The 23,225-nt window shown below is 40.2% G+C and overlaps 1 protein-coding gene across 17 annotated transcripts in view; it reads left to right on the top strand.

Moving 5' to 3' along the window:
- PPP1R12B (protein phosphatase 1 regulatory subunit 12B) overlaps nucleotides 1–23,225 on the top strand; it is a 204,676-nt gene that overhangs the window by 707 nt on the left and 180,744 nt on the right. The window lies entirely within an intron of this gene.

The following is a 23,225-nucleotide window of genomic DNA, read 5'->3' as shown; positions in this document are numbered from 1 at the left end:
CACCCGGGTCTCTACCTGCGGCCACCTGGGCAGCCGGGTCGGCGTGGTTCTCGGCCGCTTCCCCCGCGAAGCCAGGTCCTTCCGACCTCGGGGTCTCTACCTGCGGGGTAGAGCCCCCCCCCCACACCTCGAGTCGTGGTCACCGCCGACCCGCCCCGGCCGCACGGCCCCCACGTAGCCCGGCCAGGGGCGTTCGTCCCGCGCGTCCGGGAGAATCCGCGTGTGGGGGCGCGACCCCGTGGGGCGGCCGGCGGCGCGGGGGGACGCAGACCTGTGCGGGCTTGCAGGACTCGGACCCCGCCGCCCTGGGAGGCCCGGCCCGACGCTCGCTCGGTGCTTGGGGGATGCTCCGCTTCGCTCTTCTCTGCACGCTGGTTTTTCTTTTCTTTTCTTTTCTTTTCTTTTCTTTTCTTTTCTTTTCTTTTCTTTTCTTTTCTTTTCTTTTCTTTTTTTCTTCTCTCCTCTCCTCTCCTCTCCTCTCCTCTCCTCTCCTCTCCTCTCCTCTCCTCTCCTCTCCTTTTTTCCTTTCCCTCCCTTCCTTCCTTCCTTCCTTCCTTCCTTCCTTCCTTCCTTCCTTCCTTCCTTCCTTCCTTCTTTCGAACTCAGATGCCGTGTGTGTGGCTGTGTAGCGTGGGTGGCGGTCGCCCAACAGCGCGGGGCGCAGTGGTGACACTTTGCCTCCCCGCGCAGTGCTCCCCGCACGTGCGGCCGCCGAGCCGCCCCCAGGTGGGACTTCACGCACCTGGGGAGCTGGGGGCCGCACACTCGCCTGATCTTTCCCACTTGTCTTTTTATGCTTTGTGTACAAAGTGAGCATGTTGGCGTGAGAATCCACTTTTTAAAAAATATTTTATTTATTCATGAGACCCACATAGAGAGAGAGAGAGAGGCAGAGACACAGGCAGAGGGAGCAGGCTCCATGCAGGGAGCCCGGCCTGGGACTCATCCCAGGACCTGGGGTCACGCCCTGGGCCTCAGGCAGACGCTCCACCGCTGAGCCCCCAGCTGCCGGAGAATCCACTTCTTAGTAACAATTCAATTTTGTGTCATAGCACTTCCCTGAATGCATTAGGTAGTCTAAAATCATTCCTGTTTGCAGACCTCTTTCCGGTGGAAGGACCTTCTCTTCTCGTCATCCTATCTGTATCTGGGGTTGGTTGGTTTGGTTTTAAGGTAGCAACCAACATTTGTATGATCCTTCGCTGTTTAAAAATTCCTACATATGGCTTCCCCTGTGTGAATTGCCGTACTGATTCTTGAAGTAGGTGTGGCAAGCAGTGTTGTAATTCCCATTTTACAGATGAGGAATCTGAAGCTCAGAAAATGGTTACTTGTGCAAGATGACAAAGGAGACAAGTTGCCCTTTAGGCATGGATTTTTCAGACTTAAATTCCAGAGCTTTATGTCTTACCTAATAAGCAGCTGCATATAAATAAGATAGATGCTAAGAGGGCCATATTCATTATTTTTAGTTTCTGAACTCTTTGAAAAGGTGAATATTTGTTTTTCAAATATATTTGGGATGTTAAGGAGATTGAGATCTAGATTCTGCAAGGGACCATTTCTTGGGCTGATAGATCATAGGGAAATAGAATCCAGCTTTCTGGTCCACATGCTCCTTTACTGAACCTCTGTTCTATCAAAGCACAGTTTTCTTTTCTTTTCTTTTCTTTTCTTTTCTTTTCTTTTCTTTTCTTTCTTTCTTTTCTTTTCTTTTTTCTTTTCTTTTCTTTTCTTAAGATTTTATTTATTCATGAGAGACACAGAGAGAGACAGAGACAGGCAGAGGGAGAAGCAGGCTCCATGCAGGGAACCCTATGCGGGACTCGATCCTGGGTCTCCAGGATCACACCCTGGGCCCAAGGCAGCGCCAAACCACTAGGCCACCCGGGTTGCACAAAGCACAGTTTTCTTTCTTTCTTTTTTTTTTTTTTTAAATTTATTTATGATAGTCACACAAAGAGAGAGAGAGAGGCAGAGACACAGGCAGAGGGAGAAGCAGACTCCATGCACCGGGAGCCCGACGTGGGATTCGATCCCGGGTCTCCAGGATCGCGCCCTGGGCCAAAGGCAGGCGCTAAACCTCTGCGCCACCCAGGGATCCCAAAGCACAGTTTTCTTAGTGCAGCTCAGTAGTCTTGTTTCTTCTAAGGTGACTCTGCTACTTGAATCTGGTCCTTAACATGCACATTTTAATAATGCCCTGAGAAAAGCACCTGCTTTGAGGTTACTCTGATATATCTCCTTCTCATACAAGGTAACCACTTTTCTGATTCCTTCTGAGACTGACCTTGGTGCCTTTCCTTCTGTCTTACCTACCATCCCAGATTGTGCAGTACAACTTCTCTCAATATGCTCTTCACATTCAGTAATCTCTTGAAATAGGAGAGGAAGGAGATGACAGCTAGGAAGTTGTGTTTTTTTGCTTTGTTTTTGTTCTTTAAAAAAAGCAAAACAGGGATCCCGGGTGGCGCAGCGGTTTGGCGCCTGCCTTTGGCCCAGGGCGTGATCCTGGAGACCCAGGATCGAATCCCACATCGGGCTCCCGGTGCATGGAGCCTGCTTCTCCCTCTGCCTGTGTCTCTGCCTCTCTCTCTCTGTGTGACTCTCATGAATAAATAAATAAAATCTTTAAAAAAAAAAAAAAAAGCAAAACACCTGCATGTGCAATATAGGCATTTGTCTCTGTTTATAGGCCTGGCAGTGAATTGAATTGAATAGGTATACTCAATACTAGACAAATTCAGCTGAAGATTAAGCTGCTCAAAGATTTGAGGCCAAATAGACCTTCTGTTGAGAAACCATCTCTTTGTTTGAATCAAGACAAGGAGCCTTTATTGGCTCAGGAACTCTTTTCCAAGTCAGTTCGTGGAGTGACAGTATGTTTCTCCATGCTCTAAAGAACTCTTTTAAGGTACATAAAAGGTTATATTCAAAATGTGGGACTGGGGCAGCCCGGGTGGCTCAGCGGTTTAGTGCCGCCTGCAGCCCAGGGCGTGATCCTGGAGCCCCGGGATCGAGTCCCACATCAGGTTCCCTGCATGGAGCCTGCTTCTCCCTCTGCCTGTGTCTCTGCCTCTCTTTCTGTCTCTGTGTCTCTCATGAATAAATAAATAAAATCTTAAAAACAAAAAAACAAAATATGGGACTGGAGCTGCCAGCAGCCGAACAACTTTGTGACTGATTGTCCTGTGAAATGGAAAGTGGTACAATATCTGAATTATTTAGTTAAAATATCCACGTTATATAAGCGATATGGTGCTCGCTTTGGCAGTACATATAACTATATAAGCACGATAGGAATTATCAGGATAATTGCTTTCTTTCTCCCTTTTGGCTCTGGACCAACTGTGAATTACCATCTTGGCATGTTGGAAGAAACCCCCAGATGATATTGGTGGTTGATTTCTCTCCTCCCCCAACAAGGTCACAGTAAATGATTTACACTTCAGGTTGTGGGGCCTTGATGCTACTTTTGACTTAGAGACCTTTCTTTCCTGGCAGCCTTTGCTTAGGCCACGAGGTGCTTAAGTCAATGATAAGCTCCAGGGGGCCTATTAATAATACTTGAAATAGACCGAGGTAAGAAATACCTCAAAAGGTTAGAACTTCTCTGATGAAAGCCTTAGATACTGATGCAGACTAACTAAACTTGGGTGAATAAATTGTGTTTGCCCTTAGTATCCCAGAGTCATCAATGAAGAAGACATCAATAATCTGATTATATAACCCTTGAAATCACTTGTTTGCTCACAAATTCCCATTTCATTATACACACACACACACACACACACACACACACACACACATGCTATAAGTCATGAAGTATGGGTTGATAATTCTGTGTGAGGTGATACTTCTTGAAATTTCTTCTATTTTTCTTTATTTATTTTGCAAGATTGTTATCACCTATCTTGGTGTCATTAGTATTACAATTTTGGGTGCTGTAGGGGTAGATACAGGCTCTTAAAACTGTATCTCCCAAATTGTTGGGCTGCTGCAAGAGGCAGGTGCTTGCTTTCAGAAAGGAGATTTTTCTGGGATTTGTTAGAATGAGTACCTGCATATTTCTTCAAAATATATTTTATTGACACTTGTAACTTTGTTGGGTGTAGTGAATACTAATGTCTGTCCACATAGAGACCAGAAAGATTCTATACTTGACTCAGAAACTCAGGTCGGTTTTGTAATGGTCTCAGAGTTCAAGTTTGGACTTCAGGGACACCCCAGACTGGAATTCAACTCCTAGGATTTTCTGTTATTCTAGAGCTGCCTCAATCTGACCCTACAGCTTCAGGGAGATTGAAATTATCTATTTCTGGGATCCCTGGGTGGCGCAGCAGTTTGGCGCCTGCCTTTGGCCTAGGGCGCGATCCTGGAGACCCGGGATCGGATCCCACATCGGGCTCCCGGTGCATGGAGCCTGCTTCTCCCTCTGCCTGTGTCTCTGCCTCTCTCTCTCTCTCTCTTTGACTATCATAAATAAATAAAAATTAAAAAAAAAAAAGAAATTATCTATTTATCTGGAAGAAAGGTGCAGACAGAAACAGATGAGGGAAGGAGGAAAGGCAGAGCAATTTATATTCAGAGCAAGACAGAAGGAGCCTGTCCTTCTGATAACAGGATGATAACGTGTTCAGTTCAGTACAAAATAGTATGTATGTTTGTGGTATGGTATGGTGAAATAAAACTTGTATTCTTTCTATTTTTTTTTTTTTTAATAATCTCCATGCCCAGTGTGGGCCTTGAACCCACAACCGTGAGATCGAGTCACATGCTTTGTCGACTGAGCCAGCCAGCTGCCCCTAAAACTTGTACTCTTAACCGTTTCTCTTTTATTCCAAGTTCATTACGTATTCCTCTTATAGTTCCACCTGTGAAATGACTTAGCCTTGCCCTGCACATATTGATGAATTCTGCTAGTGTCAGGACCCAAGGCAATATGGGATTAAGAAAATCCTGTTGGCTTCCTCATTATTGTGGATCTAGAACAGTCATCCTGAGTCATTTTAGTAGTTTACCTCTTTAGATTGGTTGATGTGATGCATCAGACTATGTTGGGCACCTGGCTCCTTGCCTTATGAGTGTTAGTCCCAAGTTTCCATGCCATAGTGGACCTCAAAGCCAGATTTGAAAAATAGGCTTATTTATATGGTGGGGGTTTTTATGTTTTGTTTTGGAGTACAGATGCAAGTGATTTTTATTTGTTCCCTAGCTAAATTTTTGTTGCCCATTCTTAAAGTCCTGTAGCACACTACCATTTGGGCTTATAGAACTCTCTGTGTGAGTATTTTTCAATAGGCAAACTGTCAGTGCATGTAGTTGAAGCATAATTCCCCTAAAGGTAGAAGGTTGGACAGGTCTTGTTGGTAAGCTAAAATGTAGTCATTGCTTGCTTTTATTTTTAAGTATTTTAAAATTAAAGTATACATTATATACAGTAAACTTCACCTTTTTTGCATAGAGGGTTCTGTGATTTGTGACAAACACATGCAGCTGTGTAGCCACTACCCACAATCAACATATAGAATGTTATCACCATCTCCAAGATTTCTTTGTGCTTTTTGTAGCCAACTCCTCCTCCCACCGCCACCCCCTGGCAGCCATTCATCAATGTTCTGTTCCCATAACCACAGTGCCGTATAGATGAATCATACAGCATGAAGCCTTTTGAATCTGGCTGCTTTCACTTGCTATAATGCATTGACATTCATCCATTTTGTTACACGTGTCAGTAGCTTACTGGTCTTTATTGCTGAGTGGTATTGCAGCATATGGAACTACTACAGTTTATCCGTTCACTAGTTGAAGGACATTTGGATTATTTCCAGTTTTTAGTAATAATGAATAAAACTGCTAGAAACATTTGTGTACAGGTTGTTTTGTGGACATGTTTCATTTCACTTTGGTCAAATTCCCAGCAGTGGGGTAACAGTCCTGTGGCAATGAATATTTTACATTTTTAGAAAAGATTTTATTTATTTACTTACTTGAGAGAGTGAGCGAGAAGGTAGGAGGAGGGACAGAGAGAGGGACATGCAGACTCCATGCTGAGTGCAGAGCCTGACACAGGGCTCCATCTCATGACCTTGAGATCATGACCTGAGTCAGACGCTTAACCCACTAGCCACCCAGGCGCCCAAATGAATGTTTAACTTTAAAAGAAACTGCCAAACTTTTCCAAAGTGGCTCTACCATTTTGAATTCCAACTAACAATATATGAGTTCTAATTGCTTTGCATCCTTACCTGTACTTGCTATTATCTTTATATTTAAGCTAGTCTAATAGTTACGTCGTGATAAGTCATTTTTAGTGACAGTAGTAAGAATAGCAGTAGCAGCAGCCATAGTAGTCGGAGGAGTAGTAATTGTAGCTCTCACTTATGTGGTATTTACTCTGGGCCAAGGAGTCTTCTAAGTTCTTTTAATATATTTACTTGTGTGTAATACTCAAAACAACTCATGAGTGAGATACTTTTATTATTGTCTGGATTTTATAGAGATAGGGAAACTGAGACACTGCCCAAGGTCACACAGATAATAAATGGCAGAGCTAGAATTTATTTAAGCCCAGGCAGTCTGACCAGAGAGTCCATGTTCTTAATTTTATGTTGCCTCTTACTGGACTAAATTGCCTTTCATTCTAAAAAAAGTTAGAAAATGAAATTATAAAAGAAAGTTGAAAGTGATTTAAAATCAGGCTACTCAGAGGTATATACTACTAACATTTAGTGTATTCCTTTCAGGTTTTTTAAAAACATATTTATATGTATGTATATATAAAGTTGGTATCATAGACTGTCTCCTGATGTTTTCACTTAAAGTTCCTTGTAATTGTTTTCTTATATAATTAAATATACTTTGAAAATAAAGTTTTTGAAGTTCAAATAATAAGTCATCATTTGGACAACTATTATTTGCCTTGTTAGAGGTTTTATTAGATTGTTAATTTACTGCTAACATTGAATGCCTAATAATTGCTAAGTCTGTGCTAAAGTGTATATTTGTTGATAGGTACAGTTTCTGCCCTCAAGGAACTCACAGTCTGGTTTTGTAAATGAAAACAATTACTTTTAGAGTGATAATTCCTATGATAACAGGCAAAGGCACACTCCAAAGTGGAGGGACAAAGGATTACAGTCCATGATGATGCAGCAGTGTGGGCAGAGAGAGGGGAATAAGTATTGTGTGTAGGCAGAGGCGGACCCAGGAGAAGTCCTAATGGGTGCGTTTGGAGGGTTAAGGAAGGGGTGAGGATAACATCCTAGAGGACTTTGAGCATCAAACACCAGGCTGAGAATGCTCCATGAGTCCTTAGCAGAAGACTTTTTGTGGGTTTGAGCAGGGAGGTTAACCCAGCCGAGCGGCTTTAAGGAATATGAAGCTGCGTTTGGATTTCAGAGTGAATGGAAGGACACAGAGGAAAGAACCAGCTGAGAGAATGGAGATGAGAAGGGAAAGTATAATACAGGTCTAGCCTGTGAGTCTGAAAGAGTTTTGTGATTCAGGTGGAGATAGGAGTCAGTCTAAGTTTGGACTGAGGAGCTCTGAAGGCATCCAAGTAGAAATACCCCGTAGGCATCTGTGATTCAAGGCTAGTCATCACCTCCCTATCTACATACACTCCAGTTTCCTCGTGTTTAAAATGAGAGAGTTTGATATTAACATAAAGGTGATGGTTGAAGCAATGAGTGTGGAAGAAGAAAGGAGAAGATATGAAAGAGAAGAACAAAAAATATTAGGCAGAGGATGCAGAAGTTCCCATTAGAGCCATAGGACTATGTGGTAGGCGGACTAATGGCACCTCAGAGGGGTCCATGTCCTAATCCCCAGAATCTGTCAAGATGTTACCTTGTAGGATAAAAGGGACTTTGCAGATATGATTGAATTTAGGGTCTTGGAGTGAGAAGGTTATCTTGGATTATCCAGAGGAGTCCAGTGTAATCACAATGGTCTTTATGGAAGGGAGGCAGGCAGGAGAGCAGATTCAGTGGTAGATGTGATGATAGAAGCAAGAGACGGGAGTGACCAGGCAAGGGGCCGTGAGCCAAGGAATGCGGGGAGCCTCTGGAGGCTGGAAAGGCAAGGAAACGGAGTCTCCCCTCAGAGTCTCAAGAAGGAACGAGCCAAGCCCAAAACTTGATTTTAGCCTGGGGACACTGAGTTCAGACTTGTGATCTCCAGATCTTTAAGATAATAAATATGTGCTGTTTTAAGCTACTGAGTTTGTGGTAATTTGTTGCAGTAGCCACAGGAAACTGATAGAGAGGAGAACCGAGAAAGCACAGTGGTACCGAGGAGTTTCAAGGAATGGGTGGTCAACAATGTAAAAGGACATTGCGGGGAAGACCTAAAAAAACCCCCAAAACTGTTGGATTTGGTCATTTATAACCTTTGGAAGAGCAGTTTCTTTTCTTTTCTTTTTTAACGATTTTATTTGAGACAGAGAGAGAGAGAACATAAGCAGGAGAGCAGCAGAGGGAGAGGGAGAAGCAGGCTCCCAGCAGAGCAGGGGTTGGATCCCAGGATCTTGAGATCAAGCCTGAGCTGAAGGCAGACACTTAACCAGCTGAGCCACCCAGGTGCCCCAGAACAGTTTCAATAGAGATGTTTTTGAGAGCTTATGTGGAGAGTTTATGAAGTTTTTTCTTGTTAAGGGTAAGTTAATCTTTCTGTTGATTTTTGGAAGGAAAAAAAAAATAGATCTGCCATCTATATGTAAATTAGGACCCAAAATATGTGAGAAGACTCTTAAAAACCTGGCTTTTGGTTAATTGAAAATAATGAAAATGGTTTCATTACTTGTGGGTTAAGACAATTTTATTTTATTTTATTTTATTTTATTTATTTTATTTTATTTTATTTTATTTATTTTATTTTATTTTATTTATTTTTTAAGACAATTTTAGAATATTAACCTTGACACTGGAAGCAAAAAGGTTATAGTCCTATTACTGAAGGGCTGATGCACAAGTCGAGATTTTATTTCCCAGTTCTGCTTTGGCCCATTTCCCACTCATTAGCACTGTCACTGGAGGGCAGCCCTAAGGGAGCAGTGATAGGGAAGTTAGTATAAATAAACAGTTTCTTCTGCCATTTATTTTTTCACATTCATTTATTGAATGTCTACTCTGCCTGACTCTGTGCTTCTTGTTACTTAGTGATTGATAGGTTTTAGAAATGAACTAGAATTTTGGGAATGCTTTCCATAATAGCTGGTTCCTATTATTTTTTATAATAGGAAATTGGCTATATAGTGATTTTCTGTTTTAGCTTTGTGGTTCTTGGGGAATTGGAGGGAGAGTATTATATTCATCAGTACTTGTGATTATTTTTATCTATGCTTGTGGATTTATACCTTATACCTTTCTGCTTAAGGATAGTGAAAAATGGAAGTCTGGGATCTTTGATAAATCTTTAGTGTTTGAACACAGTAGTAATAAATCCAGATTAAGGATCTTGACCCAGGGACACCCTGGTGGCTTAGTTGAGCATCTGCCTGCGGCTCAGGGTGTGAACCTGGGGTCCTGGGATCGAGTCCCGCATCCGGTCCCCGCAGGGAGCCTGCTTCTCCCTCTGCATGTGTCTGTCTCTCTGTGTGTCTCTCATGAATAAATAAAAATCTTTTCTTTTTTTTTTTAAAAAGATCTTGACCTAGAATTTTATAAAGGGCAAGGAATTGAAACCTCGCTTCATTTGTTGACTTGGGGCAGGGGCTTTGAATGTGTTGGGGATTTCCCCCCTGCTTTTGAAGTGTAATTTGAAAAATTGTTTCTTAGGGGCATCTGGCTGGCTCAGTTAGTAGAGCATGTGACTCTTGGTCTCAGGGTTTTTTGTTTTTCTTTTTTTTAAGATTTTATTTATTTATTCATGAGAGACCCAGAGAGAGAGAGAGAGGCAGAGACACAGGCAGAGGGAGAAGCAGACTCCATCCAGGGACCCCGATGTGATTGGAGATCCTGGGTTTCGAGGATCACGCCCTGGGCCGAAGGTGACGCTAAACCGCTGAGCCACCCAGCCTGTCCTTGGTCTCAGGGTTGTTAAGTTAAAGCCCCACATTGGGTGTACAGGTTACTTAAAAATAAAATCTTTGAAAAATAAAAATAAAAAAGTTGCTTCTTAAATATTGGATTTTAGATTGTAACCAGTTTGAGTAAATTTGGGGGCTTGAAGTTTTATCAGGCGATGATGATTCGTTATATGAGTCAATGTAATTGGAAAACTGAATCCTTAGTTCTTAGTATTGAAAGTTGATCTGCATGTGGTTTCTTTTTTTTTTTTTTTTTGCATGTGGTTTCTAATGGAATATTGTAGAATGTTGTAGTAATGGAATGGATTTGTGTTAGAATTTAGAGAAGATTTTGTATGTAGTATTTTAAGCATTGTCATATTGTGGCAGTCTTTTGGAATCATATTCTAATGCAATTTTGGGAAAGTATTTTGCATTGCCATGTTCTGAATATACATGATATATATGGTATACAACCTGGCTGTTACTTAAGATTTTTTGGTCTAGTGACCCGCTTTCTTTTTATTTTTTTTTTAAACTTTTTTATTGTAGAGTATTTCAAAATATAAAATACAAAAGTAAAGAGAATAGTATACCTGAATTCTCAAACCTTACCAACTCATGGCCAATTTTGTTTCATTTATAGATCCTTTTCTCCTCATCACCAATATACTAGATTATTATACAATCTTAGATATACTTTTTATTTGTAAATATTTCAATATGTATTTCTAAAAGATGGAAATGTAATAAATACAATCACAAGCTCATTATCACACCTAAATATTGAACATTCATTCATAAAATGATAAAATATTCAGCAGTGTTTAAATTTCCCTGATGGGGCTAGTCCCAGTGGCTCAGTGGTTTAGCGCCGCCTTCAGCCCGGGGTGTGATCCTGGAGACCCGGGATCGAGTCCACGTCGGGATCCCTGGATGGAGCCTGCTTCTCCCTCTGCCTGTCTGTCTCTCTCTCTCTCTCTCTCTCTCTATCTCTGTGTCTCCCATGAATAAATAAATAAAATATTAAAAAAAAGTTGTTAAATTTCCCTGGTGGTTCATGGATTTTTTTTTTTAACAGTTTTTTTTAAGTTAGGATTCACATAAGGTCTGCATTGGCTCATATGTATCTTAAGACTCTTAATTTATAGTTTCCTCTTCACTTTTTTTCTCTGCATCTTACTTATTGAAAAACAAGATCGTTTGTACTGTAGTTTCCCACAATCTGGATTTTTCTGACTGCACGCTTGTAGTGTTAACATGTTCCTTTGTCTCCAGTATTTTCTATAAACTGGTAATCAGATCTAGAGATTTAATCTGATTCAGATTTGAATTTTTGGCAAGAGTGTACATCATAGGTGATGGTGTATGTTTCTCTCAGGAGGCATATAATATGTAGTTATCTCTCTCGTTGTAGTTTAATGGCTTCGGTGGCCTAACAGAATTTTGACATTTCAAGTCAGTCTTGACTAGACCTGAATTTTAGTAATTAATTCATTCTTTAAATTATCACATTTTCTTGTGTTGACCCTCTAATTGGGATACCAGTGATCAATTCAAAAATGTAAATTGTGAACATTGTGAATAAGATGGCTAATATTAATTGTTGGAAGGCTTGACATGGTACTCAGCAAATTTAGATTAGTACCCCTCATGTGTCAGTACTTATCAGTGATGATGACAATAGAGTAAACTTTATCACTTTTTCATATTTGTTCCATTAGCTCTCAACTGAAGTTCCCCTTATTTTGAAGTAGTCTTCAAAGTTCCAGTTCAGAAGTATGGTTTTTTTGTCCCCTAAGATCATCACCAGCCCTTGACCTTCATTATAAAAGAAAACGTGAGGAGTGCATGAGTGGTACAGTCAGTTGAGCACTGGGCTCTTGATTGCAGCTCAGGTTGTGGTCTTGGGGTTGTGCACTCAGCAGGAAATCTGCTTGAGATTATCTTTCCCTCTCCCTCTCCCCCTCACACGCACACATGCACGCAGGCTCTCTCTAAGATAAGTAAATAATTCTTAAAAAATAAAGAGAACTTGAAAGCCTCCAAAGAAAACTAAAAAAATAAAGAGTAAATTAGCTGTACAAGGAGAGGGAGACTTTCTTTATAGGCACCTGGCCATGTAAGGGAGAAGGTAGGAGGAGAAGCGTGCCCATTCCAAGTGCATCAGTTGTGGGCAGTCAACTGTAGGCAAATGATGTGCTTATCTTAGAAAATGGAAGTGACACTTGGAACATTCATATGGAGGTTGGGTTGGCTGACTTTGTGTTGTGCTCCTTGAGGTGGAGGGGAGATCTACTCTTCTAATTGAACATGAATTTCCCAATAGGGTGTATGGTTTGGTTTTATGAACTATGTTTTATTTATATGGGGCATTTCATGGGAAACAGGTTTACTTTCTTTCTGCTTCTCTGCAACATTTTTTGCCAGTTTTCTTATTTTAGTTAGCTATTCTTAGTCATTTACTTATTTTTTAAGTCAACTGGCCTAACTATGAGGTATGACTAGAAAGTGCCAAGGCAGATTGTGTTTGGGTCTTTTGGATGCAGCTTCAGTGTTTTATGATTGTGCCTCTTGTGTTGATTTTTCTTCCCATGTTTAGATTGTTTCCCTTTGACCGTAAGTAGCATAAAAAATGAGGTCAGAAGAATGACTCACCTCATCATAAATCACCAGAGATAATGGAAAATGACTTGAAGGGTGACTGAGCTGTGTTCCATCTGTTGAGAATCACTTCACCTATTGGAGAGCTCCTACAACACACAGACCGAGTGAGAAGGCCCCCTCCATTCATGTCTCACCAAGTGCCATACTGGGCCCATTTCAGAAGAATGTTACTGCTGGAACGCTTAAAGACTTAGTAGATTTGTAAAATAGACAACATTTTTTTTTTAAAGATTTTATTTATTTATTCATGAGAGACACAGAGAAAGAGAGAGAGGCAGAGACACAGAGGGAGAAGCAGGCTCCATGCAGGGAGCCTGACGTGGGACTCGATTCCGGGTCTCCAGGATCAGGCCCTGGGCTGAAGGCGGCGCTAAACCGCTGAGCCCCCCAGTGTTCCCCATATTTTTTATTGGTTTGAGTTTTCAGATGAGAGCAGAGACTTATTTGCCTTTTTTCAGTTCTTACTGTGCTATAGCAGGATCACCAAGGCTCAAGGGGTTTTATAGGGGAATAACTTTGAAATATAATGATTTTTATCTCTCTGTTTCTAGTCAGTATCTAAATTATTATTAGTAAGGCTCTTCTCAGGGCGCCTGGGTGGCCCAGTTGGTTAAGCATCTGCCTTCAGCTCAGGTCATGATTCTGGGGTCCTGGGATCAAGCCCTGCATCAGGCTCCCTGGAGCTCAGTGTGGAGTCTGCTTCTCTTTCTCCCTCTCCCCCTCACCCTCCCACTTGTTTTTGTCTCTCTCTCAAATAGATAAATAAAATCTTTTTAAAAAATATTAAGAGAAGAGAAAATTCCTGTTCTGCTTGTAATGCACTTCTGTGGTTGGATCTTTAAAAATTTGAATGGCCTTTTATTAATTATTTTTGGCCAGATATTTATGGATACTTCTAGATGCCAGATCTTTTAGTAGATGCTGGGTCCCTGATGGCAGAGTCCCTGCCCTTATGGATTCTGCAGTTACTGGGAAACTCACGGTTTTAAAGGTATAATCTGGTTCGTGTTGTTCCCATTTAGCATTGAATCCATTTCGTATTATCCTGTTCATAGTAAAAGTGGGAAAAAGGATATTGACAGTTATCTATAATTTGCCTTTGTATATTTTTAGATTATCAACTCTTTATCCTCAGCCTTGTGTAATTCAGTCCTTAGTCTTCTCTAATCTAATGAGCATGGCCATCCCTTTAATTTAATTTAAGATCAATTTCCAAATCATTAATCATTTGCTATCTCTCCTGTGGATTTTTAATCTCTCCAGCTCTCTTTGGGCTCAGTGGCTCAGTAATAAGAGTCAGTAATGGCTTCAGCTCTGGGGACCAGCTCTAGGTTGTAAAAGACTATTATAGGGACACTTGAAAGTAGAGTTGCAAGACTAGCCATTATGTATTTGTTTTGTTACAGGATTATCAAATTCCAGGATATTATAGCAAAAAGAACACTAGAGGACAACATCTGATCCACCTCTGTCACTTTACAAATGCGAAATCTGAGGCCTAGAAAGAAGTTAAAAGAATGCTACTTGCGTGGAACAGAAATAAAATACAATGAAATGCTTTATTTCTAAAACAAAGGATCCAATTTCTGCTTGATATTCATTTCTATCTGTGAAAGATAAATTTGGGAAAAAAGTAAAATATTCTCTAAATTCTTTCTTTTGAAGAAGAATGATACTCTAGTTGTATTACTCTTTTGCAAAATTCAATATAATAGAAACCTCATGCTATAATTATTTGCATTTCAAGAGAATTAATCTCAGAGTTCCTTTAAAATATTGATTTCATATTTAATTTAGTCATTTCTGTATTTACTGCTAAGTAACAGCATTAAAGCAAAATTACATAAAAGAAAAAAACCAATTCATTAGTACAAATAATACCCTAACACACAGACTGTTTTCATTTTTCTTTGTTTTTTTCCTGGGCTATGTTAATTTTTAGAAATGTTTTAACATAGTGGAACTCAAAGTGTGTCATGATTATAGCAAGTACTTGTTTACTGAATGCTTACTGTGTACCAAGTATTGTAGTATGCATTTTGCTTTTAAAATTATTTTTATATCAACAACTCTACCACATAAGTGGTATTATTCCATTTGATAAGGAAGTAGAATCAGAAGATGATTTGCCCTTACCTGGGTCTCATTGAATCTAGGTCTGTGTGACTCAGAATCTTCAAGTTTTCTGTCTAGGTTTTGCTGCTTTTGTTTTTAAGATTTTATTTATTTATTTGAGGGAGAAAGAAAGAATGTTCATGCATGAGCAAGGGGAGGGGCAGAGGAACAAGCAGAGTCTGGCTCTACCACAGGCCCCCATGCCCTCAGCTGCCTGCAGCCAAAGTCAGATGGTTAACTGACTGAGCTCCCTAGGCACCCCATGCTGCTTTTCTGGCATCCTGGTTCTTCTTCATTTGCTTGCTTGCTTTCTTTCTTTCCTTCCTTCCTTCCTTCCTTCCTTCCTTCCTTCCTTCTTTCTTCTTTCTTTTTTTCATCTATCTATCATCTATCTATCTATCTATCTATCTATCTATCTATCTATCTATATCTATCATCTATCTTTTCTGGCATCCTGGTTCATCTCTCCATTTAGAACTTCTATCTAGGGCAGCCCGGGTGGCTCAGCAGTTTAGCACCTGCCTTCAGCCCAGGGTGTGGTCCTGAGGTCCCAGGATCGAGTCCCACGTCGAGCTCCCTTCATGGAGCCTGCTTCTCCCTCTGCCTGTGTCTCTGCCTCTCTCTCTCTTTCTCTGTGTGTCTTTCATGAATAAATAAATAAAATCTTAAAAAAAAAAGTTCTGTCTGTCTGTTCATCCATCCATCCATTTTTTAAAGTAGGCTCTACACCCAACATGAGGCTCTGGGAAGTTTCAAGGAATTATTGGAGTGATATCACACATAGTATGCTTTAAAAGTTCCAGTTATCGGGATCCCTGGGTGGCTCAGCGGTTAAGCGCCTGCCTTTGGCCCAGGGCGTGATCCTAAAGACCTGGGATCGAGTCCCTCATCGGGCTCCCTGCATGGAGCCTACTTCTCCCTCTGCCTGTGTTTCTGCCTCTCTCTGTGTCTCTCATAAATAAATAAATAAATAAATAAATAAATAAATAAATAAATAAATAAATCTAAAAAAAAATAAATGCCAGTTATCAACTATAGCTTTAATTGAGACACTGAGGCTGCCATTTTACATTTCCAGGAGGATCTGCTTTCTCCTGTGCTTTGTCTGTGATATCCATTTGTATTCTTAATATCTGTCTTTGGATGGCTCACGGGTACCTCAAAGTCAACATATTTTATATGAACTGCTTCTCTTCCTGTGTTTCCTATCTTAGTAAGTGGTACCTCCCTCTACCGGTTGTTATCTGAACCCTGAGTAACATCTATGACTCCTTTTCTTGATTCATTTGTTCAACAGTGTTTATCTAGCACTTACTACGGGCAAGATCCTTATTAGCGCTGAGGAGTAGTAAGGAACAAAACAGACTGGATGCTCTCATGAGCTTACATCACATCCTGTGGATAGCCCCTCCTGAATGTCCCTCAGATCTGTCCGCTTTCATGTGTTCCCCTCACCATTACTGTAGTCCAAGTCATTATCTTTCACCTGGGTTACAGAAATAGTCTGCTGAATAGTTTCCCTGCTTCTACTCTGCCTTTTCCAACCATTTCCTGTGCTTCAGCCAAGGACAGCTGAACATTTTATACTTTCCTTAAAATCCTTCAGCGTTTGTCATTGCCCTGTTTTCCAGTCTCACTTCCTGCCATTCCCAACTTTGAATTCTGCACTTCACCTGTATTTCATTTCCTCAGTCATTTCATATTCCCTATTGAGTACATCTTCTACTTGTCCAGTGCTTACTCCCTCTCTTTGCTTACCCATTTATCAGGCCTCAGGTTCAATATGATCATCTCCAAGGAGCCTCCCCATAACTTACCCATACTATGTTTCCCCGTGTTAGGTACTTCTCTTACATTTTCCCTTGGTATCTGATAGCTTACCTGTCATAGCACTTGTCATATGGTCTTATAGTTTCTCATTTCTTTGGCTGTTTTTCCGTAATCACACTTCAAGCTCTGGGAGGGCAGGACTATGCCTACCTTATTTGCCATTGTGTTAACTGCATCTGCCACAGTACCCATTAAATTTTAGGCATTGGGAATAAATATTTGTTCAGTGAATAATTAGTGGAAGGGGGTGGTAGCAAGGGATAAGTAATGAATTGTTCCAGCCAATAATTTTTTTTTTAAGATTTTAGTTATTTATTCATGAGAGACACACAGAGAGGGAGGGAGAGATATTGGTAGAAGGAGAGGCAGGCTCCATGCAGGGAGCCCGACGTGGGACTCGATCCCGGGACTTCGGGATCACGCTCTGAGCCAAAGGCAGATACTCAGCTGCTGAGCCACCCAGGCGTCCCTCCAGCCAATAATTTAATGAGAATAATCAGAATTGGAATTAGGGTTCATATTTCAAACCTTCTAACTTTCTTTGCTTCAAAGTATATATGTGGGTTTTTTTTTTTCTGTAGTAATTCATTTCTGTTTTGGATTCTTTTAATCGGTTAAACTTTGGTTGGTTAGGACTTAGAGGGAATTAGGAATTGAATATCATATTCTTCGTCCTTTGAAGACCAAGTGAACAAGAAGGAGAGCATAAACCAGGATTTTGGTTGCTAAAAATATTGAAGAATTTAGAGCCTTGACCTTCAGGCAGTGTGTCAGTGTGATGAGTGCGACTGTTAGGAATAAGTGTCTCTGATATAGGTTTTTGTAAAGTACAGACAGTTTGCTATGTCATAAGTATTACAGCTTTGAAATCAACTGGAAGCAAATCAAAACTATAAATTGAATGGATTGGTAGAAATGCAAGAGTTCTAGTAAGAAAAAAACATTTTTAGCATAGTTTGGGGATTGGTAGATAAGTGCAATGTTGTACATAAAGATAAGAATTGCATCCTTTTAGAAATTACAGTGAATTAAATTAGTCTATCATTTATTTGAATAAAAATTACACAGGAAATTGTTATTTGTAGTAAAGGAATGTGGAAAGGATCTTTAAAGTTTTTTCCTATATATAAATCTTAGTGTAATAGGATAATAGATCAAACCAGAGTACACTAGGGACTGTTTTCTTCAACCTGGTATCTTTCTCTTTATGGTTGCTGGGAGACTGTTGGTCAAGGACAACAGATAACTTCTGTCCACTGCACTCTGCTTAAGGTCTCAGCAGGATAAAAAAAAAAAAGTAAAAGGAAACCTTCTCTTTCTTCAAGAACTTTGTATACGTTTGGTGAGATAAGACATAGTTACAGGAAAACAACAAAACTGAGTGTTTAAGGTAGGACAATTGTGGAATGATTAATCTGGATAATTGGTATAGATGTTTTGAAGAAATAGAGGTTATAATCAATGGGAAAGACGCTGCTTCTGGCAGATTGGCCATCTCATAACTACTTACTAAACAGATTAAATATTTTGAAGCAAAGGAGTAATGTGAAAAGAGTAGTATTTTAAGTGATTAGTTTGATAAAATTGTATTGGATAGATTGATTTGAGGAGGGAGAAACAGCATAATAGCTTATGATCAAAAACCTCTATAGCAATTAGTGAAAGGCATCTAAGAGAATAGTAAGAGGTGAATAGGCATTTAGGAAAAATGCAGGATATTGAAACTTACTGGATATAGAAAGCAAGAGAGGAAGAGGTCAAAAACAAAAATTTCGAGGGTAATACTGAAGTTCAACAAATATTAAGTATACATTCCCTACAACATATTGAACTAGGCCCTGGGGGAAGATGGTAAGAAAGACAGTCCTCTTTCATTCTACACTAAACTGTAAATAGAAATGGTCAAGGCAAGAAAGGAAGCTGGTGTGGGGCTAGAGTAGAACTTAGTTTTAGGTTATTAATTTCTCTTAGATTCGGGTAAGATAGATACTAAACCTCTAATATGCACGGAACAGTTGGAATTTAGAGAAGAGTTTAGGATCTAAGATTATGAAGTTAGAATCAGCTGGGCTCCTAGTCCACTAGGCATCACAACTGCTCTTTTGTAAGTGCCCTCAACTTCCTTTAATTAGTCAGGTTCACTGTACTTACCCCACATCTTCTCAATCCTCTACTACGCTGCTCAGCAATGCTAGATAAAATTTTAGATTTCGGGCATCCCTGGTGGCTCAGCGGTTTAGCGCCGCCTTCAGTCCAGGGCCTGATCCTGGAGACCTGGGATTGAGTCCCACGTTGGGCTCCCTGCATGGAGCCTGCTTCTCCCTCTGCCCCCGCCCCCCGCCCCGTGTCTCTCATGAATGAATAAATAAAGTCTTAAAAAAAATTTTTTTTAGAAGATTTCTTGTTGGCTACCTGGCAAGCATGTTGATTTTTGTATTAAAGAGGCATCACAGTAGAGTAGTTCAAAGCACAACTTTGAATGAACCCTGACCATCTGGATTTGAGTCTTGGTTGTGCTATTTACTAGTTGAGGCAAGTCACTTAATCTCTCTGTGTGTCTCAGTTTCATCATCCGTGCAGTGAGGACAACAGAGTTTCAAACTCATAGAGGCTTTGAGGGATAATTGAGTTAATATATAGGAAAGTGCTCAGAACAGTACCTGGCACAAAGAGAGTGCTTGTGTATGTGTTTGTTAAGTAAATAAAATAAAATACCCTCATTTGGACCTTCATTACCACCTCCCAATGGTTTAATCATCCCTAGTGACTCTGTATCTAAACACATCTTTCCTTTTTTTCCTATTAAGAGCTGACCTGATCATCATCTACTCAGACAAAAAACAGAAAACAGAAAACCTCACATTCAGTACTCTCCTCTCCACCTTCACACTACTCTGTTGTCATTTCTCCTTCCCTTCTTTCAGGGGCTACTTATCATCGTTCCCCACCTCTTCTAGGATTTTACTAGATCAGTTATCTCTTCATTTGTGTCTTCACTCTCTTCTCCCCTACTTCCTCCTTCTTTTCTTTAAAATCCCTCAAGTTGTCTCAATTCTTAGAAATAAAAACAACATGGGGCGCCCTGGTTAGTTCAGTTGGTTAAAGATCCAACCCTTGATTTTGGCACTTTGGGCTCTGGGCTGGGCATGGAGCCTGTGTAGAATTCTCTCTCTCCTTCTCCCTCTGCCCCTTCTCCCCTCCTCCTGCTTCTGCTCACTTTCTTTAAAAAAAAAAAAAGAAAGAAAAAGAAAAATGACGTTAACTGGACTTTCTGTGGTACCCATTTTGCAATATATACAAATATCAAATCATGTTGTACACGTGAAACTATTAATAAAGTATCAATTATACCTCAAAACAATAAAAATTACCACCAAAATAACTTTTTGTCTTAACTCTCCCTTTCAAAGTACTGACTTCCCTTTCTCTCCTTTCTCCTCGAATTTTCCTTAAGGAGTGGTGTACACCTTACTGTTCTACTTCCATTCCTGCCCTTGTACTGATACTGCTGTCTCACAGGTCACCACATACTTTTTTTTTTTTTTTTAAAGAGTTCATTTATTTACTCATGAAAGACACAGAGAGAGAGGCAGAGACAGAGGAGAAGCAGGATTCATGCAGGAAGCCCGACATGGGACTCAATCCCGCGACTCCAGGAACAGGCCCTGGGCTGAAGGCAGGCGCCAAACCGCTGAGCCACCCAGGGATCCCCACCACATACTTCTTTTTTTTTTTTTCCCCACCACATATTTCTTAAATGCAGTACTTTCTTAGTTCTTTTCCTTTTGGACCATTTTAATAATATTTTGTCTGTTTGAACCCTTTTATTAATTAAAACTCAGTCCTTGGCTTCTAAAACATTGCTTTTTTTCCAGATCCTATTCTTACTTCCCGGATCACTCTTTTGTACTTTCTTCACTATTCCTCTTCCTCTCCCCACTTTTTTTCCAGACTTCCATTGTCAGCCCACTTTTCTCTCTTATTTCTCCATTTGTAACCTTACCCACACCCATGGTCTCATCTAGCACTTATGTACTCGTGATGTCCAGATCTCTGACCTCTTCAGTCTTTATCTTTTCTCTGGACTCCAGATTTGTATTCCAAGTCATTTACTAAATGTCTTGATCTACATGTCTTACAGATTTATCTCAGTCTCAGTATTTCCAGAGCAAAACTGTTTTTTTAAATTATTTATTATTTTTTAAGATTTTATTTATTTATTCATGAGAGACAGAAAGAGAGAGAGAGGCAGAGATACAACGAGCCCGTTGTGGGACTCGATCCTGGGTCTCCAGGATCACGCCCTGGGCTGAAGGCAGGCGCTAAACCATTGAGCTGCCCCAAAACTATTTTAAATGTAAACAAATTTAGCCCAGGAATCCAAGTCAGCATCCAAATGCACAAATTTTATTATTACAAATTATGGTCAACTACCAAACAATTGACATTTAGAGGCATATAGTAGCTTCAAACTTCATAGACTATCTGTCCATCAAGTCTTTTTTTTTTTTTTTTTTTTTTTCATCAAGTCTTTTTGAGCAAGTCATGCTGTGGCAGGTGGAAGACTCAGGAGCCAAAATAGTTTCATTATTTACCTAATGTTTCCAGCCTAGGGCTACTGTGGCCCCAGTGGAGAGATTTATCAAATGGTTTTGATATGACCTGTGAATCAGAAGGAAAATGTATTTCAAACAGTATCTGTGAACATAAGTTGAACTTTGGATTATTGTGCTTGTTTCTATCCATTTTCTGTCCGCTCTAGAGAGGGAATACACCTGCCTCCTCCCTGACAGCAGAGCCCCGAATCTTCATGCTCTTAAACCTGCCTCATCCCTTGGTTCTGTCCTTCCTGGCCATCTCTTCACAGTGTCAGTAGAGACCTCCTCTCTGCTTTGCTGTAGCCTGCTTTGGTTACTGATTTAGTCTAAGATGTTTCCTATCTGTCCTGATAGATTATTTCTCTGAGCTTGAGTGCGTCCTTTTTAAGACCTCTTACTTCTCCAAAGAACAAATTGCGCATATTCCTTTTGAATTCTTCATATTTGAGTCATGTTCTGTTCTAACACTTGCAGGCCTAAGGTCTCCAGTATCTGGAGAAAGTTTCTGTCTCACCTCTTATTGGAGTTTCACATGGTTACTCAGGGTAATTGCATTACACTGATACCACTAGGATTTGTAAAGCAGTTACTTGCTTTACTAATGACTATCCATGTTTCTTTATCTTATTCACGGCTTGCTGTTTTTTACTGATATTTACATAAATTGTTTTTTAATACCATTTCCCTTATTCAGATTTCACCATTTCATCAGTTTTGCATGCATGTACATACATACATAGATACATACATGCTCTTCAGGTTATTAAAGCCACATCGGTCTCAGAAGATACCTGCAATTACTCAGTGTAAGAACAGTAACTATTTCTCTTCTGAACTTTAGTGAGGGCAGAAGTCTCTACTGATCACCTACCTTACTCTTATAGAAGAGGGGAAAAGCACACTTTTTGGTCTGACCTGACCTAGATTATCTGAGTATTGCCCCTTTGTGTTAAAGAATATTGGAGTGCTTTTGATGAACGTTATTGTGGTAATGTGTATGAATGTGTATGTGTTTCTCATCCCTCAGCTGCCTCTGGTAGCCTAGGCCAAGACCCAAGGAGCAGTACTCTCCAGCCAGCTTGCTCCTTGTCTTGGCTTTCAGTTATGACTTGTGAATTTCCATCACTGTTTTTCCTAAGCTAATAGGGGACTGCGTCTAGCTGCCTGTGTTTCCTACTCGTGCCTTTGGACCAGCTCAAAGACTTTCAAGTAGGAAAGTCAGTATTGCATTTTCTGTGGTTTCTGGGAATAGCTTAAGAAAAGGAAATCTAATACTTCTAAACCCTTCCTTTATGGTGTCCGTTAATATGTAGCATATTAATATTATTAGAATTTCACCTCTCTTCACCTTCTCATGGACTAGTAAGTAGTTTAAAGGCCAGAGTTATTAGGACAGTGGCAAGTTAGGAGGAGAAACAGAGGAAGTGGGAGATCTGTAAGCCAACAGCTGGAACTGAAAATGTCTGGATAATGGAGTCTCATGCAGAGCTCAGAGAGATGTCTGTAAATTATTGTCTCAGTAACTCACTTTAGATCCTAGGAATTTCTTTTATTTTACTCTTTTATTTTGAAATAATTGTAGATTCATAGAAACGTATACAGACATGTCCTGTTAATTCTTCTCCCAGTTTTCTCGCACTGTAACACCTTATATAACTAGCATATTATCAAAACCCAGGTATATCCATAGACCTTATTAGATTTAAATTCAGACTTACCTGCACTCATTTGTATGTGTACATATGTATGGATATGTGCAATTTTATCACATGTGCAGATTCATGTAAACAGCAACACAGTCAGGAGACAGCAGAAGTTGCTTTTAAAAAATTTCTAAGTTTTGATTTTGTGTCTATTAGGTAGTATGACTTTTTTTTTTTTTTTGAGCAGTCCAATTTCCAACTTGAAAAGTGTGGAAATACAAAGCACTTTATGTTGGGGAAATGGATATCTTTGAGAACGTTATAAAGATTGTGAAACTATCTAAACTTTGAGTTCTTTATGAT

Source organism: Canis lupus, chromosome 7 (genome assembly GCF_003254725.2).
Source record: "Canis lupus dingo isolate Sandy chromosome 7, ASM325472v2, whole genome shotgun sequence".
NCBI classification, from domain to species: Eukaryota; Metazoa; Chordata; class Mammalia; order Carnivora; family Canidae; genus Canis; species Canis lupus.
The sequence above is the reverse complement of the archived record's forward strand: the minus strand, read 5'-3'. Positions and strand labels throughout refer to the sequence as shown.